The sequence below is a fragment of the Protopterus annectens genome, chromosome 11.part0 (genome assembly GCF_019279795.1).
Source record: "Protopterus annectens isolate FY-2018-M chromosome 11.part0, PAN1.0, whole genome shotgun sequence".
In the NCBI taxonomy this organism is placed as follows: domain Eukaryota; kingdom Metazoa; phylum Chordata; order Ceratodontiformes; family Protopteridae; genus Protopterus; species Protopterus annectens.
In genome coordinates, this window is record NC_056745.1 from 1,538,957,876 (window position 1) to 1,538,975,048 (window position 17,173).

The window sequence follows — 17,173 nt, forward strand, 5'->3', positions numbered from 1 at the left end:
GCACTTGCTTTCCTCACACGTAAGTGCTAGGCTGGCTGCCCTTATGGGCCATTTTAAGCCTATCCAATTTCCCTTCCAAAGATGAGAAACAAACCCTTTACTTTATGTCTATGTGGTAAATATCTTAACCGTTATACCAAATTCCCTCTATAGGAATGGCTCAGAAGCCACAATCTCCTTTTGCAAGGATCAATCCCATGTCATTAGTATCATCACTGACACATCTATTAACTGTGTATGCCACAGAAGTACCAATTCCAGTGGAGATCCGTAAGGTAAATGTTAGTTTGTTATGCTTAGTGAAACTTGTTGATGACTGCAAATTAGGAAATGCAGCCACTGCCATCAAGGATGAGAAAACCTTTAAGACAGTTCAAAATAAAAACAACAAGTGCAATAATAATCTTCTCATTCTCGGGTAGGGTCACCACCTGTCCCACTTTGCGAGGGACAGTCTCTCTTTGGGCAGTTGTGTCCTGACAAAAAATATTAAAAACGGCAAATGTCCTGAGATTATAGGACATAATTATGTCCCGTATTTTATGTAATCATCTTCTTTCAGCTGTTCTCATTAGGGGTCGCCACAGCAGATCATCTCTTTCCATTTCTTCCTGTCCTCTGCATCTTGCTCTGTCACACCAACCACCTGCATGTCCTCTCTCACCACATCCAGAAACCTTATCTTAGGCTTTCCTCTTTTCCTGTTACCTGGTAGCTTCATGCTTAGCATCTTTTTCCCAATATACTCAGCATCCCTCCTCAGCACATGTCCAAACCAATGTAATCTTACCTCTCTGGCTTTGTCTCCAAACCTTCCAAACTGGGCTGACCCTCTAATATACTTATTCCTAATCCTGTCCACCCTCGTCACACCCAGTGCAAATCTTAACATCTTTAACTCTGCCACATCCAGCTCAAACTCCTGCCTTTTTGTCAATGCCGCTGTCTCCACCACATATAACATAGCTGGTCTCACTACACTCTTATAGACCTTCCCTTTCACTCTTACAGGTACTCATCTGTCACAAATAACTCCTGACACTCTTCTCCTCCCACTCCATCCTGCCTGTACACTCTTCTTCACCTCTCTTCCACACTCACCGTTACTCTGAACTACTGACCCCAAGTATTTAAACTCATCCACCTTCGCCACCTCTACTCCTTGCATCCTCACCATTCCTCTATCCTCCCTCTCATTCACACACATATATTCTGTCTTAGTCCTGCTGACCTTAATTCCTCTCCTCTCTAGAGCATATCTCCATCTCTCCAGGGTCTCCTCCACCTGTTCCCTACTCTCACTACAGATCACAATGTCATCTGCAAACATCATAGTCCACGGGGACTCCTATCTGATCTCGTCTGTCAACCTGTCCATCACCATTGCAAATAAGAAAGGGCTCAGAGCTGATCCTTGCTGTAACCCCACCTCCATCTTAAATGCATCTGTCACTCCCACTGCAGACCTCACCACTGTCACACTACCCTCGTACATATCCTGTACCACTCTTACATACTTCTCTGACACTCCTGACTTCATTATACAATACCACAACTCCTCTCTAGGTACTCTGTCATATGCTTTCTCTACGTCTACAAAAACACAATGCAACTCCTTCTGACATTCTCTGTACTTCTCCATCAACACTCTCAGAGCAAACATTGCATCTGTAGTGCTCTTTCCCGGCATGAAACCATACTGCTGTTCACTAATCATCACATCTCTTCTTAACCTAGCTTCCACTACTCTTTCCCATAACTTCATGCTGTGACTGATCAATTTAATCCCTCTGTAGTTACTACAGCTCTGCACATCACCCTTATTCTTAAAAATCGGCACCAAAACACTTTTTCTCCATTCCTCAGGCATCCTCTCACTTTCTACGATTTCATTAAACAATCTGGTTAAAAACTCCACTGCCATTTCATCTAAACACCTCCATGCTTCCACAAGTATGTCATCTGGGCCAACAGCCTTTCCATTCTTCATTCTCTTCATAGCTATCCTTACTTCCTCCTTGCTAATCCATTGTACTTCATGATTCACTATCCCTACATCATCCAACCTTCTCTCCCTGTAATTCTCTTCATTCATCAACCCCTCAAAGTACTCTTTCCATCTCCTCAACACACTCTCCTCACTTGTGAGTATGTTTCCCTCATTATCCTTTATCACCTTTACCTGCTGCACATCTTTCCTAGCTCGGTCCCTCTGTCTAGCCAATCGGTATAGGTCCTTTTCTCATATTTTTCTATTACATAAAATATGGGAATTTTCCCATATTATATGTAATAGTTGCATAAAACAGTTATTCTGTATCTAAAATACCTAAATGTTACAAGAAAAGTACAGTTTTGTACCTACCATAAATGTAGATGTTCGAGTGCTAATACAGCTGCAGTCATAACAGATGGGTTCTCCTGCCGTCAGGCGGGTCCTCGGTCGGCCGAATTCCAAAGTCTAGGTCCGGCGTCGGTTATCGTCGCTTCTTCCCTGACGTCAGTGTGACAGGGGTATAAAAGAACCAGCCGACGCCATTTTCTTCAGTTTTTCTTGCCCCAGATGTCAGGTGCCCCCAGAAGGAAGGCAATACATAAATTTGTGTAATAAGCAATGCCATATAATCAAAATATAGTAGTGCAAGCAAATACATCATGAAAGAATACCCCAATCTGGTTGCATGAGGATATGTTAGCCAATAGGCCTGTCCCAAGAGGGGAAGGAGGGAGGGAAACCTGGACTGCAGCTGTATTAGCACTCGAACATCTACATTTATGGTAGGTACAAAACTGTACTATGTTCATCATGCATACAGCTGCAGTCATAACAGATGGGTAGAATCCCAAAGCTAAGAAAGGGGTGGTAGGCACTAGGTGGAACTAGGAGGAGCCAGGATGCCCTGCAAGACTGCAGTGGCAAAGCCTGCTCTAGTTTTGGAGTATAATGGTAGGTGGTAGTGCTTGGAGAAGGTATGCACAGAACTCCAAGTGGCTGCCTCCAAAATATCTTTGGTAGGAACTCCTCTGAGGAAAGCTGCGGAGGTAGCTGTGTCCCTTGTGGAGTGAGATCTGATGCCTGTAGGTACAGTTTTGCCATGAAAAGAATAGCAAAAGCGTATGCAGTGGGCTATCCATTTTGAGATTGTCTGTTTGGAAATTGGCTTTCCTTGAGCTCCTACAGCATAGGACACAAAGAGCTGTTCTGATTTTCTGAAAGGCTTTGTTCTGTCCAAATAATAACGTAGTTGTCTGTGGATGTCCAAGGAATGTAGTAATCTCTCCCCTTTGTTTTGATGATTAGGATAAAAGGTAGGTAAGTGTATGGCCTGATTCAAAGCTACCCTGGATACCACTTTAGGCATAAAGGATGGGTTGGTTCGTAAGGAAACTCTGTCCTGATGGAAGATGATAAAAGGCTGCACAGCCATGAGAGCTTGTAGCTCTGAAACTCTACGAGCTGAGGTAATAGCCAGAAGGAAAGCTGTTTTCCAGGATAAATATTGCAAATCTGATGAGGCAGCTGGCTCAAAGGAAGGCAAGGTCAGTTTTTCCAAAATGAAATTGAGATCCCAAGCAGGTATTGGCTGTTTCTTGGGGGTCTTAGATTCTTAGCCCCTCTGAGGAACTGTCTTAAGAGAGGGTGAGAGAATAAGGGTGGATCAGTGTTGTATTCTGCAGAAATGGCTGAGGCATGGATTTTGATGGAGGAGAATGAAAGTCCACTGCTTAGCAGCTCAGCTAGATACTGTAGTATTTGAGGTAAATTCAGTTTTCCAGGATCCTGACCCTTTTTCTCATTCCAGACACAAAACCGTTTCCATTTTGCAGAGTAAGCTTTTCTAGTTGACGGCCTTCTAGCCTCCAAAATGACATCCTGCACCTCCTTGGAGAGTAGGGTCTGTTGTGATGCTAAGGAATCTTCCATGTGGCTAGATTGAGTGTTTTTAGCTGGCTGTGAAGAGTTTTGAGAAGAGGTATTAGAGGCAGGGTCCATGGTGGGGAATGCGTCAGGCTCCTTAGGAGTGGGTACCAGTGTTGTCTTGGCCAGTCTGGAGCAATGAGAATCATCTTTGGTCTGTCTGCTCTGGTTTTCAATAGAACTTTGGGCAGCAGAGGAAGAGGTGGGAAGGCATAAACTGTCATTGATGTCCAACTGAAAGAGAGAGCGTCCACTCTCCAGGCCTTTGGATGGAAAATCCTTGAGCAGAATATTGTCAATTGGTAATTTTTGTGGGAGGCAAAGAGATCTATGTCTGGCCTTCCCCATGCTTGGATTATTTCTGTAAAAACTTTTGGATGCAACTTCCATTCATGCGGATCTGTCATATCCCTGCTTAGGTTGTCTGCCAGCGTGTTTTCCTTGCCTGGCAAGTACTGCGCTTGAAGTTCGATTTGTAATTCCAGGGCCATGTTCCAAAGTGACATGGCCAGCCTGCACAGGTGGTATGAATGGGTTCCTCCCTGTTTGTTTATTTACCACATTACTGTGGTGTTGTCTGTCCTTATCAATAGTTGACCTGGATGCAGAAGGTCTTTGAAAGCTGTAATAGCATTTGTTACTGCTAGCATTTCCTTTTGATTGATGTGAAGGTGCTTTTCTTTTTGGGACCATTTGCCCTGAATGCACTGATCTGCCATGTGCACCCCCCAGGCGTAGTCCGAGGCGTCTGTTGTGATGACTTGATTTGTTTGAGGCTTGCAGAATGGGAGACCTGTGTTTGTTTGGCATGCTTGAGCCCACCACAGAAATTCCTTTTGTAGACATGGAATTAGTGGTATTATTGTTTCCAAACTGTGGCTGTGTTGAGACCATAGGTTTTTCAGGTACCATTGAAGTTTCCTCATATGCAGCTTTGCACATGGGATTAGTAGGATGCAAGATGCCATGAATCCCAGAGCCTGCAAGATTTTCCTTGCAGTCAGCCTGGTGCAATTTGCTAGTGCTTTGAAGTATTGAGTTAGTTGCCCCTGCTTCTCTGGCGTGAGGTAGGCCATCTGGGTGTTTGTGTCCAAGTTGGCACCCAGGAAAATTATTTTCTGAGAGGGTATTAGCCTTGATTTCTTTTTGTTGACTGTGTATCCCAGAGAATTCAATAACCTTATTACAAAAGCCAGATGTTTCAGAAGAATGTGCTTGCTGTCCACTTGGATCAGGCAGTCGTCCAAATATGGGTATATCTGTATCCCTTGAAGTCTGCAGTAGGCAATTACTGATGCCAGGCATTTCGTGAATACTCTGGGCGCAGTAGATAAGCCAAAGGGCAATGCAGAGAATTGATAATGGGTTGAACCTGCAAGAAATCTGAGGTATCTTCTGCAATTTTGTCTGATTGGGACATGCAGGTATGCCTCCTTGAGGTCCAATGTTGCCAGCCAAGACTCCTTGCCCAGCATGGGAAGAAGCTGCTGTAATGTGAGCATCTTGAATTTTGGTACGATTAAGAAAGTGTTTAGGATGGATAGGTCCAATATAGGTCTCCAATATTTTCCCTTCTTTGGTACCAGGAATAGTCTGGAATAAAAACCTTGACCTTGTTCATGCATAGGTACCTCTTGAATAGCTTTCATGTCTATAAGATCTGTAACTTGCCTTTGTGCCTCTGCCCTTTGATTATGTGGCAGGTTTGGCATGCCTCTCATTTTTGGAAGGGTGTGAAAATGGAATCTGTAGCCTCTGTTTATAATGTCCAGGATCCATTTGTCCTTTGTGACAATATGCCAATTTTTTAAAAATAATGCCAGTTTTCCTCCTAAGGGTGCTGCCATTTGAATCTTGCTTGGCATGCAAAGGGGAAAGTCATTGGGCTTGCTTTCTGAATGATTGCGAGTTATCCTCCCCACCTCTTTGTGTAGGAGCTTGCCATTGTCTGCCTCTAAACGATCCTTGGGATTGTCCTCTGCCCCTCGGGCACCTGTATCTACCTCTTTGGGGTCTGCCCGTGGCTGGAAAGGACCAATTTTTGGAAGGCCAATTTCTACTGAAACGTGGGGGTTGTACCTGTAGAAAATCTTTCACAGTTTGCATTGATTTAGCCTTTTCCTCCATTTTCCTTAATACCTCCTCCGCATTAGCACCAAATAATACATCCTTTTGTAGAGGGGCATCTAGTAATTTAGCTTTGACATGATCAGGCAAGGTTTGTTCCTTGAGCCAGGCATGTCTAAGTATGACTGATCCTGTAGCAGCAGCTCTACATGAGGCCTCTAGAGCATCAAAACCACATTGTAAGGTATGCTTACCCACTTGTTCTGCACTATGCATCAAATCCTGCAACTCCTTTAAGTCTGGTTGTTCAGGTTGTGACATTTTACTTTTCAATTGTGATAACAAAAACTGTTGGTATTTTAGCATATGGAACTGACAGTTTAAGGCCCTCATGGTTAAGGTAGCCGAGGTATATACCTTTTTTCCCCACCTTTCTAAGGATCTGGAATCTCTCTCGGAAGGTAATGGATTTTTAGCAGTGGAGGCCTTAATTCCCTTGGGGCCCTGTGAGATGGTTTCTGGGTCAGCAGCATGGCTTTTGTATAGAAATTGGTGTGAGTCAGGAACCCTGTAGTACCTGTCAGGCTTGACTGGGGCTGGAGGCAGAGAATCCAGGTTAAGGCATGCCTCCGAGTAAACATCATCTAGGATGTCCAAGACAGGGGGTAGAGCCTGAGGCCTGTGCTGAGGTAGCAAGAGAAATTCCCTAAGCCTTTTCTTGGAATCTGAATAATCCTGGCCTTCCCAGTGGAAGTGTTCCCTTAAGGTATGCAAAGTTTCCCCAAATTAATAATCCTCTGGGGGGGGGGTACAGAAGGAATGGACTCCTCTGCATCAGAGTCTTCAAAAGGGGAGTAAGAATGTTCCTGATCATCAGAGTGCTCTGAAATAATGGAGCCCTAATCAGAGGAGGGGGATTCTTCCTCCACTCTAGGCCTTTTGTTCGGTGGAGGTTGAGAATCCCTGATAAGAGAAATTAAATCCTCAGCCATTTTAAGCATCTGTTTTTTAGGCATGGGGCCTGGAGATGGGCCCTGTGTAGCTTGTCTCTTAGAATGCATGGCTGCTTTAGACTTAGTGAAGGCCTTAATGGAAAAGGAAGAAGAAGGTCTAAAGACACCTTGAGTGGAGGTAGACCTATCCACATTTTGAGGTTCAACGCCAGGAGTGGCTTCGGTATCAGTAGTCTGGGTGTGGGCCGAGGAGCATGCGACCTCAGGCACAGGAGACACCGCCAATGAAGTGTCGTCAGTAGTCAGGGGCTGCGTAGGCACCTCGCTGAGAACCGGACCATGTGTAGTCGGCTTTGGCATGGAGTCGGTAGAGGCCGTGGACCTCGTGTGTCGGTCCTTATCTTTGCGTTTTTTAGACAAAACTGTAGTCGGAGAATCCGACGACATAATGTAGTTAAATGTTTTTTCAAAATAATGCTGGGCGAACTCCGCCCGACGCTTAATGATGCTTTGTTGAATGTAGCACAAAAGCGACAGACCGAGACGTCGTGGTCTGGGCCTAAACAAGGTATACAGAGGGAATGGAAATCCTTATGCGGTATTTGCTTCCCACATGAAATACAATTATTAACTTTGTCTGACATCGGTCTGAGGCAAGAAAAGTTTCCCCAACGGGGTACTTAGCTTTCAAGAAGACTTTGGTTTCCAAATTTTCGTAATTTCAGGAGCTGGCCGACCGGCACTTGCGAACTGCTTCTGCTTCGGGCACCGCACGGCAAGAAAGACTGAAGAAAATGGCGTTGGCTGGTTCTTTTCTACCCCTGTCACACTGACGTCAGGGAAGAAGCGACGATAACCGACGCCGGACCTAGACTTTGGAATTCGGCCGACCGAGGACCCGCCTGACGGCAGGAGAACCCATCTGTTATGACTGCAGCTGTATGCACGATGAACATCAGAATAAGCAACTAAAATGCTACAAGAATAAGCTTTTATTTAGGCAAAAAAGTTAAGTTCTATCCTTTGTACTGACTGTGGGTATGTGTCGGCCTGTAAAATCTGATGTGTGTCCCAAAAATGTCCCACTTTGGCCATTTGAAAAGGTGGCAACCCTATTCTCAGGGTCACTAAATATAGCACTAGCATTCGGTGGGTGAAAAAGATATACACTTTGAATATAAAATCAATGTAGACATTCTATATACTTTGATATGAAGGCTCTGGAAATTATATAAATAGTAAACTAAACTTTGATCGGTGGGTTGACACCATAGTTAGACAAGTTTACTTTATAACATCCTTCATTTTTAAAGAATTGACATTACACCATGAGAAGTCATTGTACCCCTAAGCATATCATTGGCAGGCCAGCTGCAGAATTAAATGAAGCATTCTGTGGCTTGGAAACAGGTCATCTGATACAGTTAAAGAAATTATACAGAGGCTTATTAAAAAAAAAAAAAAAACTACAAGGCTGGAAAGCAAGAACTATGTTGATAGTTTAAACTCTTATTTATGCTCTCTGTTCTCTGTAACCAATGACTGCTTTGAGGGGAACCATACTTGTTATATAAAGCCTCAAATATCCCACTTATGTTTTGAAAACTCTCACCAAAGAACGTGCAGAGAGTGAAACCACCACATGATATAGTAACTCATTTATTGTCATATCAAAATTGCATGGGTGCAGTGGTGGTCATCTCCCATGACCCTGGAGTATGGGGAGAGCTGATGCCGTGAGGAGGGGAGCCACCTTCTGTGCAGCCTTCCCAGCCAACCCAGAGTTGGTTGTGGTTTTCTGCCATGGAAGGAAGTGTTACAGCATGCAGCATCAGCTCTCACCATGCCCCGTTGTCGTGGGAGACAACCACCGCCACACCCACCCCTGGCCTCTATAAACCACCTGGTATTAAGTGAGAACCTGGCAAAATTATAAGCACCCATACACCCTGAGAACACTGCTGCCTATGTGGAACTGTTCACAGAAACCCTGTACAAGCATGCTAAAAGCTGCAGAGAGGCAGTTGTACCCACCAGCAAGAAGTACAGAACTAACTCAAAACACAAGCCACCCTGGTGGAATCCCAGAATTAATAGGCTGTATAACAGGCGGAAGAAAATCATAGCAAAAATTAGGAGGTATAGCACTCAGCAGGATAAAAGCACTCTCATCAAACTAAACAAACAACTCAGAGGAAAAATAAAGTCTACCAAAGCCAAATTTGAGATAAGTTTGGCTTTCCAGGCTAAGGACAACCACAAAGCATTCTTTAGCTATGTTTGCAACCTCAAAGGCAATAGACAATTATGTGTAGAGCTCATTGTAAATGGATCCACGTATACTGAGCCAGAAGCATAGCAAACCTCCTGGCTGATAAATTTGGCTCCAACTTTACCCCTCTCTTCCCCTCAGCCTTCCCTGAAGAAATATTATCAAATATAACCCCCCTACTATCATTAGGGAAGAGGTCCTTAATGTTCTCTCTAACACCAGCAACACTGCATCAATGGGCCCAGACAATATCCCAGAATACCTTCTAAATAGCATGAAACATGACATATCAGGGCATCTGGAATTACTATTTAACTGTAGCCTCCAAACTTTGTTCGTGCCTCGTGAATGGAGAAAGGCAACAGTCATCCCTCTGCACAAAGGTGGGCCATCTACAGACCCTGGAAACTACAGACCCAAACGTCTCACTAGTCTTATATATAAAGCCATGGAAAGAATTATCATTGAGATGATCAGTACAGATAAAGTAAACCTATAGACACTGGACCCAACCCAGTTTGGTTTCGTTAAGGGCAGATCATGCCTACTCAACCTGGTGGACTTCTTTAAGAAGGTCACCAAAGCAATGGATGAGGGAAAAATTGTTCACACTGCCTACCTTGACCTGGCCAAGGCATTTGACACAATACCCCACTCAGGCATTGTTGACATACTCAAGAGGTTAGGTACAACCCTGTATGTCACACAGTGGATTGTCAACTGGCTCACAGACAGGACCCAACAAGTTAGCACTGGGGAGTCCATCTCTACAAAGAGGCCATTCACAAGTGGAGTCCCTCAGGGATCAATCCTTGGACTGCTCCTTTTTGGCATTTACTTCTCAGAAGTCAAGGCCAGTGTCAGAGGTCTCCAGATGACTACATTTGCAGATGATTGCAAATTAGGAGCTGTCATTGAATCACACCCTGACACAAATGTTCTCCAGTACAGGCTGACACAGACATACAACTAGTGCCAGAGTCATGGACTAAAACTAAATGCCAAGAAATGCATAATAGTATCCTTTGGAAAGTCATACATCCCTGGTAACTATCATATTGACAACACACTCCTTAAAGCTGACTCAGCAGTTAGGGACATAGGGACACATATATATAGTAATCTAGCCTTTAACCATCACATGTCTAGAGTGGTGAGGAAATCATTCTATATTGCACAAGTTATAAACAAAGGTAACAACTAAGTCCAAGGAAGTCATCATTCCACTGTATTCAGCATTCATCAGACCCATCATTGAGTACAATGCCCCCTTTAGTATGTACCTAGCCATACATATCCAACAACTGAAATGTCCACAGAGGTTCCTCACTAAAAGACTACTCACTAAAAGAAAGTAAGTCAAATGACCTATGCAAACCCCCTCAAGGCCCTATCCCTGTATTCTGTCTCCTTCAGGCTTTTGAGGGGAGAGCTATGCCTAGCAAACAGGGCACTGTCAGACCCCGCTGTGATGGACCTCCTGCATTTCCACAAAACAAACAGCACCAGCATAACCCCTTTTTCTAAAGACTTAAACATTGCCTGTGATATTAATAGGTCCTGCTGGACAGATAGGTATATATCCCAGAGACTACCTTGTCTATGGAACAGGCTCCCCATCCATGCGAAGTAGAGTTCTTGCCTAACCCAATCCAAGTGCACCTTGGATAATTGGATGAGAAACTGGAAATTCATCCCTGGTGTGGCACCTATGTCTCTAATGGACACAGGTAACCTGTAAATGGTTCATCTCCCAAACCCCTGCTTACACTTATCAAGGGTATCAGATCTTGTCAGAGATTTGGGATGCATGGCTAGGCTTAAAAAGGGCCTTGTGGTCGTTAGCCTAGAAAACACCCATGAACCTATGAACCTAAATGAACATCTTAAAGTTCAACCTTACAAACAACTTGAGGCAAACTTAATAAAGTTCTTTAAAATTCAATTTATCCAGATAAATTGTTTACTTTTAGATGTGATGGTGTGTTGATACTGAGGTTAAGTGAATTAACAACTGTTAAGGTACCAAATAACTTGACATACATGAGACAGTTCAGCACAGAATAACAATTCGCCTTTATTGCATAGAAAGGCATGTGCACAGGGACTAGGAAATCAAGATCCTGTCTCCTCGATTTACAACAATCAATAGCCTTTATACCCGTTTTCATTAAAAGCAGCATTATTGTAACAATTATAAAACTGCCATGCCCAATTATAAATTAAGCAATGACTGGCCATTAACATTAAAAAAAACAAGCATTCTGATTGGTCAGTCCAATCAGCGTGCCCATTGTAAATTGAGCATATACAAATGAAAAAAAGTCAGGTCGCTCAGACTTTTTTCCATTACTATATGCTATAACATTTTAAGTTTTCTTCACCATAAAAAAATAATAATAAAATTGGAAATCTGGACAGTCTGGAGGTACAAGAGAGATAGCATGAAGAAAATACTAGGAAAATCAGGTACGTTATTCAAAACTAAAGAATTGCACCTGATTTTCCTTGTATTTTCTCCATCCTGTCTCTCGCATACCTGTAAAGTGTCCAAATTTCAATCTTATTTAAAAAAAGAAATGGATCATCAGAGACTATCCTTTTTCCATTGCTTACTTTCCAAAGCACTGATGTACTGCGTAAGCATGGGAACATAATCCCCATATCCATAAGCAGTACATCAAAAAAGCAGCAGGATATCCAATGAAAGTGGAAGAATACCATGGAGCCATCATACAAAGACATTAGTTAAGAAAAATAAGTAATTTTTTTCTAAAATAATGTCATTGTATAATAGCAATAACCAACTCTGTTGTGTGGTATATTGAAGATTTACCTATGGTTGGCTTTGTTTAATCACTTGAACTTAGCCCTCATAATTAAACCACACCAGCCATGGGCAAATCTTCAATATACCACACCCACATCGTCATTTATTGCTATACGAACACTACAGCATTAATTTTGCTAAGATCTCCTGACTACTTGTTTATGGCATTCCATATTAGGCACAAGTTCCGAATTCCATAATGGAACAGTCTACTCAGAACAAATCTTATACATTTTTAACCCTATCAGCACTTGCTAATATTAGACAGGAAGCAAGCTATCAGATACATACTGAATGACACTCTGAATTTTCATTCTGCAATTAAAGTATATGAAAAATGAAATGCATGCACTAACATTTTTACCATCTATTTACTTCTCACCCTTCACACAGCAATAAATATCTACCCTCCTCCCGCATGTTATCACTGAATACTACAGAGTTGGTTTAATATAGTAATACCCTTTTTTTAAGTTCTCTCCTTCTATTCATCAGTACACAAACTACCTTGCATTATTCAAGCTGATTCATTTCTCCAGTTTGAAAAGACCTTGGGGGCAGTGAGGTCCTACACCCTAAAACTGGCCGGATTGGAGTACCTCTTAATTTACCATATTCTGAAACAAAATGTTAAAGTATGTCCCCCAATCCCCATTGATACAGACAATCTTCCTTCCATGTATCACTGAGCTGAAAAATGAACCTAGAAGTAAGAAAACCTTTGAGTTTAATTTCTCCAAATGCTGTTTTTTTTTTACATGCCATGATAGAAAAGGACCCCATTCCTAAGTCAAGGCATAAGGTTCATGAAATCAGTATTGCGTCAGTCCTTGATGTTAACCAGAAGTGCTCTTCTCAGCACATCAATGTGCCCAGAACTGCCTCCTTCTGTAGTTCATATGGGGTTACAGGTTTATATTAGAAGAATGAAACGACAAAAGAGCAAACGGTCTTTCGTTGACATGTAAAACCCGAAGTCTGAAAACAGCAAAGTTATGGAACAGCGATTTTTTTCCCAGGGGAAAAAAATCGCTGTTAGACAAAATAAAGTGGGGGGCTTCGCCCCCACACCCCCCTACTTAAATATACCAACTCCAAGATCACACCACAGAGGAAAAAAATAGCAAAGTCCCGAGAATGGACCAGCAATTTCTCTGTTCTGTAACTTTGATGTTTTCAGACTTCAGGTTTTACGTGTCGACGAAAGAGCATTCTCTCTTTCGTCGTTTTGCTCTTCTAATATAGACCCGTGGTTACTTGTAATCAATGGGTGTATCAATTTCAATGATCAAGGCTATTTTTGTCTTTTTCTCTAGAACTACTATATCTGGTAGTTATACTAGGCTAAGAAAGCCTATCTATTTACATAATCCCACCTGACCTGATAGTTTTGGAAGACTATTTTTCCCACAGTTTTATTATTTTTTCCTTTATTTTTTCTCACATAAAGTTATTCTTTTTTCTCCCTTTCCAGTATGAAACATGAATGATGGAAGTACTCATTTATAATTCAATACATCATGTAAATGCTATCACTAGTTGTTTAATTACAGTTAATTTAATGTTTGACAGAGTCATTATATTTAGTTGGGCTGATTCAGAACACTTTCAGTCAGGATCAGTGACTACATCTGTTAAACAAACAAATAAATAAAGCATTTGGTAAGGTTGCAAAGTAGGCTGCTTCAAAATTTTTTAAATGATCAAACAATTTGCTGCAGTCTTTACATATTTTAACAGGTAATGTAACACATTTGAAAGACTGCAGAACAGTATATGCAGCTCCCACTACCAGTATTAAAGCAAAAGAAGGCAGACCTCCTTTTTAAACTGGGTTGAAAAATGTTGGAATCGCATCAGACAGAAAGAATGAATTACTTCAAAGGACCCCAGGGCCACTAGTAAACAGGACTCAAGTTGGTATAGTCTTATCACTCGAAGGTGTTAACACAAGAATCTAAAATATTTGAGAGATATATTTATAATTTGTATAAACAATTTTCTCCCCTTTCATGTTGACCTCTGTCACACAGTATTCACCTAATTCCCATGCCACCTTCTTTCAGTTTCTGGGCTGGATACAGAAAAATTACTTACATATCCACAATAAAGGCAAAATATCTCAGCCAAAGTAGAACAAATCAGGCAAAACTGATGAACGATGCAATAGGGCCAATGTTGAATAATAAGGTCAAATCGATCAGTGAAAATGCTGGCAAAAACTCAGCAGGTCACATAATGCTGGCACTGCATGATGGTAGAAATGTGACCTAACACACCTTGCAGTGTACATATAGCATGCTTACGGCAATGCCTGTTCATACATTCATTGTTGCACCTTTGTGAACAGAGTTGAAAGCTCTAAAAAGGGCTGGAAAGTAAAGTATCTACTATTATTTAAAATCTAATTGAGATGGAAATAGGAGTGTGGGGCAATCATAAAAAGGGAAAAACAAGACAAGAAGCATGCTGCAGGGCAAGAAGAAAGGAAAGCCGGGTCATATGGGAGTGGAGAAGCAAGGGTATAGTTTGTTTGGGGGGAGGCAGCTTCCTCTTTTTGTTAAAGTTAAATGAGGATGATCTCAAGGTGAAGGTGTGGGCAGAAAAGAGGGCGAAGAGATGGCATCCAAGGCAAACAAACCAATACAAAATGCAGGTAAAGACTATCAGGGGAAGTGCTGGCATAAGTGGGATGGGGAACACAGAGGAGAGTCACTAACATTAAGAGGTAGATAAAATTGGTGATGGGGAGGACTGGACTACAAACTGGAGAGAACTGTCACACAAGAAGGTGGGATGATAGTCAAATCCCATGCTACACAGTGCCACACTTAGCTTGAGGTCAGTTACCTCGGTAGCAACACTCATTGCAAAATAAAAATGGAAGCAGCCATTCCAGTGTTCATCACTCCATGAAACTTTTCTGGAAAATTAAGTAGAACTACTAGTGGATATTTGCTTTTGTTTTACACAGGACTGAGAAAATCTACAGCTGCTTTGATAAGGAGATAATGGTAGTATAACTTTACTACTCTTCTGTTGTTGTTGGAGGACTACACCTCATATTCCTGATGACTGGTGGGGGCAGAACAACATTGCTGTACAGAATGTAGGAGAGTAACATGTGATGGAGTTATGGGAACACTGGCTGCATAAAGGTAGAGGGATTCAATAGATATAGGTGAGGTTTTTTTTCTTTTTTTTCTAGTGGGGGGTTCTATAACCATCTGCACACAGATGTGTGAGAAACCTAGGGAGAGTTGCAAATATGGATGCATGACATCTGAGCTCAGATACAGGCAGCAGTAGCCCAGCAAAATATAGACTCTGGGGTTTTGTAAGGTAAATTGTGACCAATGCTATGCAGCACAGGCAGAGATGACAGTGTTGTGAAGCACACTGTTTACTTACGTCATATATGGAATACAGGGAACAACATGAGGTGGGAGTCGAACACATGTTATTAGCTTAACGGCTGATGTAAACATGTGGAGCACATGATACTTGTGCTTTATTGGGTGCAAGTATGAGTAGGCTGCTGATAGGGTGCATGTCTCAATAAAGTCCATGTTCATGCTGTTCAGTTGGATTATTATGGGATCAGTCCAATGATATTCGAGTTTGATAGGGGCTGCAATTTATGGTGGTACAGCAGCCACATGGGTATGTGCACACATCTATTAATGCACATATGATGTGTTCATTCACTAATCATGACTGTATGTCCACAGCTACAGTTTAAGACTTGGTGCCTGAAGAGAAAAGGCATCTACAGAAGTTCAGTCAAGCAGAAATGGCAGTGCTGCTGTCAGATCCAGACTGAACTTAGATAGAAACAGGTTAGGCTGACTGGCCCTTCTGAGAATGAGTGAGGTATGAGCTTGTGATGGACATGCCTGTTCCCTGTTTTCCCAATGGGCACTCACTCTACCACCTTGGATCTACTGCAGGTTTATATGGCATGGCTTGACTCATCAGAAGATTAGTGTTTTGCCTTTTAGGCATCATACCTTAGGAAATCCGCTATCATGGTGGCTTTGGGATTGTTCCACAACAGGGTAGCCACTCAGCTCTGCTGCAGGATTACTAATATGACCTTGAATACCCACCAGAAAGCCCACATCATTTCTCATGGGTGGGAGTCCACAAATGCAGAGCACTCTGAACTCCATGGAGAAATTTATGTTGCCCTGTCAGAGGGGATGGAAAGGACTTTGATACCTGGCAGAAGCCTTGTTGTGGAGCCAAACTGGATGCCCCATCCCACATTTCTCTTTGGGATGTACCAGGTTAATATTCCTTTATATCATTAACACAGCTTAGGGGTAAACCTCTGCCATAAGCATAGGGATAATCATACTCATCACTTCCCTTATACAGGCACATCTGAGTTGAAGGTACAAGGGCATACCAGACAATGTACATAACCTGTGCCATAAGTGTAAGGATAACCATACTGATCACATCCCCTTTACAGGCATATCTGAGATAAAGATACAAAGACAAATCACACAATGTACCTAACCTGCACCATAAGTGTAGGTATAACCATACTTATCACGTCTATACAGGCACATCTGGAATAAAGGTACAAAGGCATACCACAAAATGTGCATAACCTGTGCCATAAGTATACGTATAACCATACTCATCACATCCCCTATTCAGGCACACCTGGGATAAAGGTACAAAGGCATATCCCACAATGTGCATAACCTGTGCCATAAGTGCAGGGATAACCATACTTATCACTTCTCCTATACAGGCACATCTGGGATAAAGGTACAAAGACATATCACACAATGTACATAACCGGTGCCATAAGTGTAGGGATAACCATACTCATCACTTCTATACAGGCACATCTGGGATAAAGGTACAAAGACATACCACACAATGCACATTTGTTTGCATTCTTTTCATAGCTATTATTAGTGCCATTGGTGCATTACTGGGTCCTAGGATTATCATACATTAGTAATGTCCCACATGGGTATTTAGCTGTCTCCTTTCATAGGTACTATTATTATGGGATCCAATGCACTGAACAGAGCAGACCTGATGTCAAAGATGCATTGGACACTGATGGTAATGGTGGCATTATTATAATGTTGTCTGAGGGCACAGTGCCA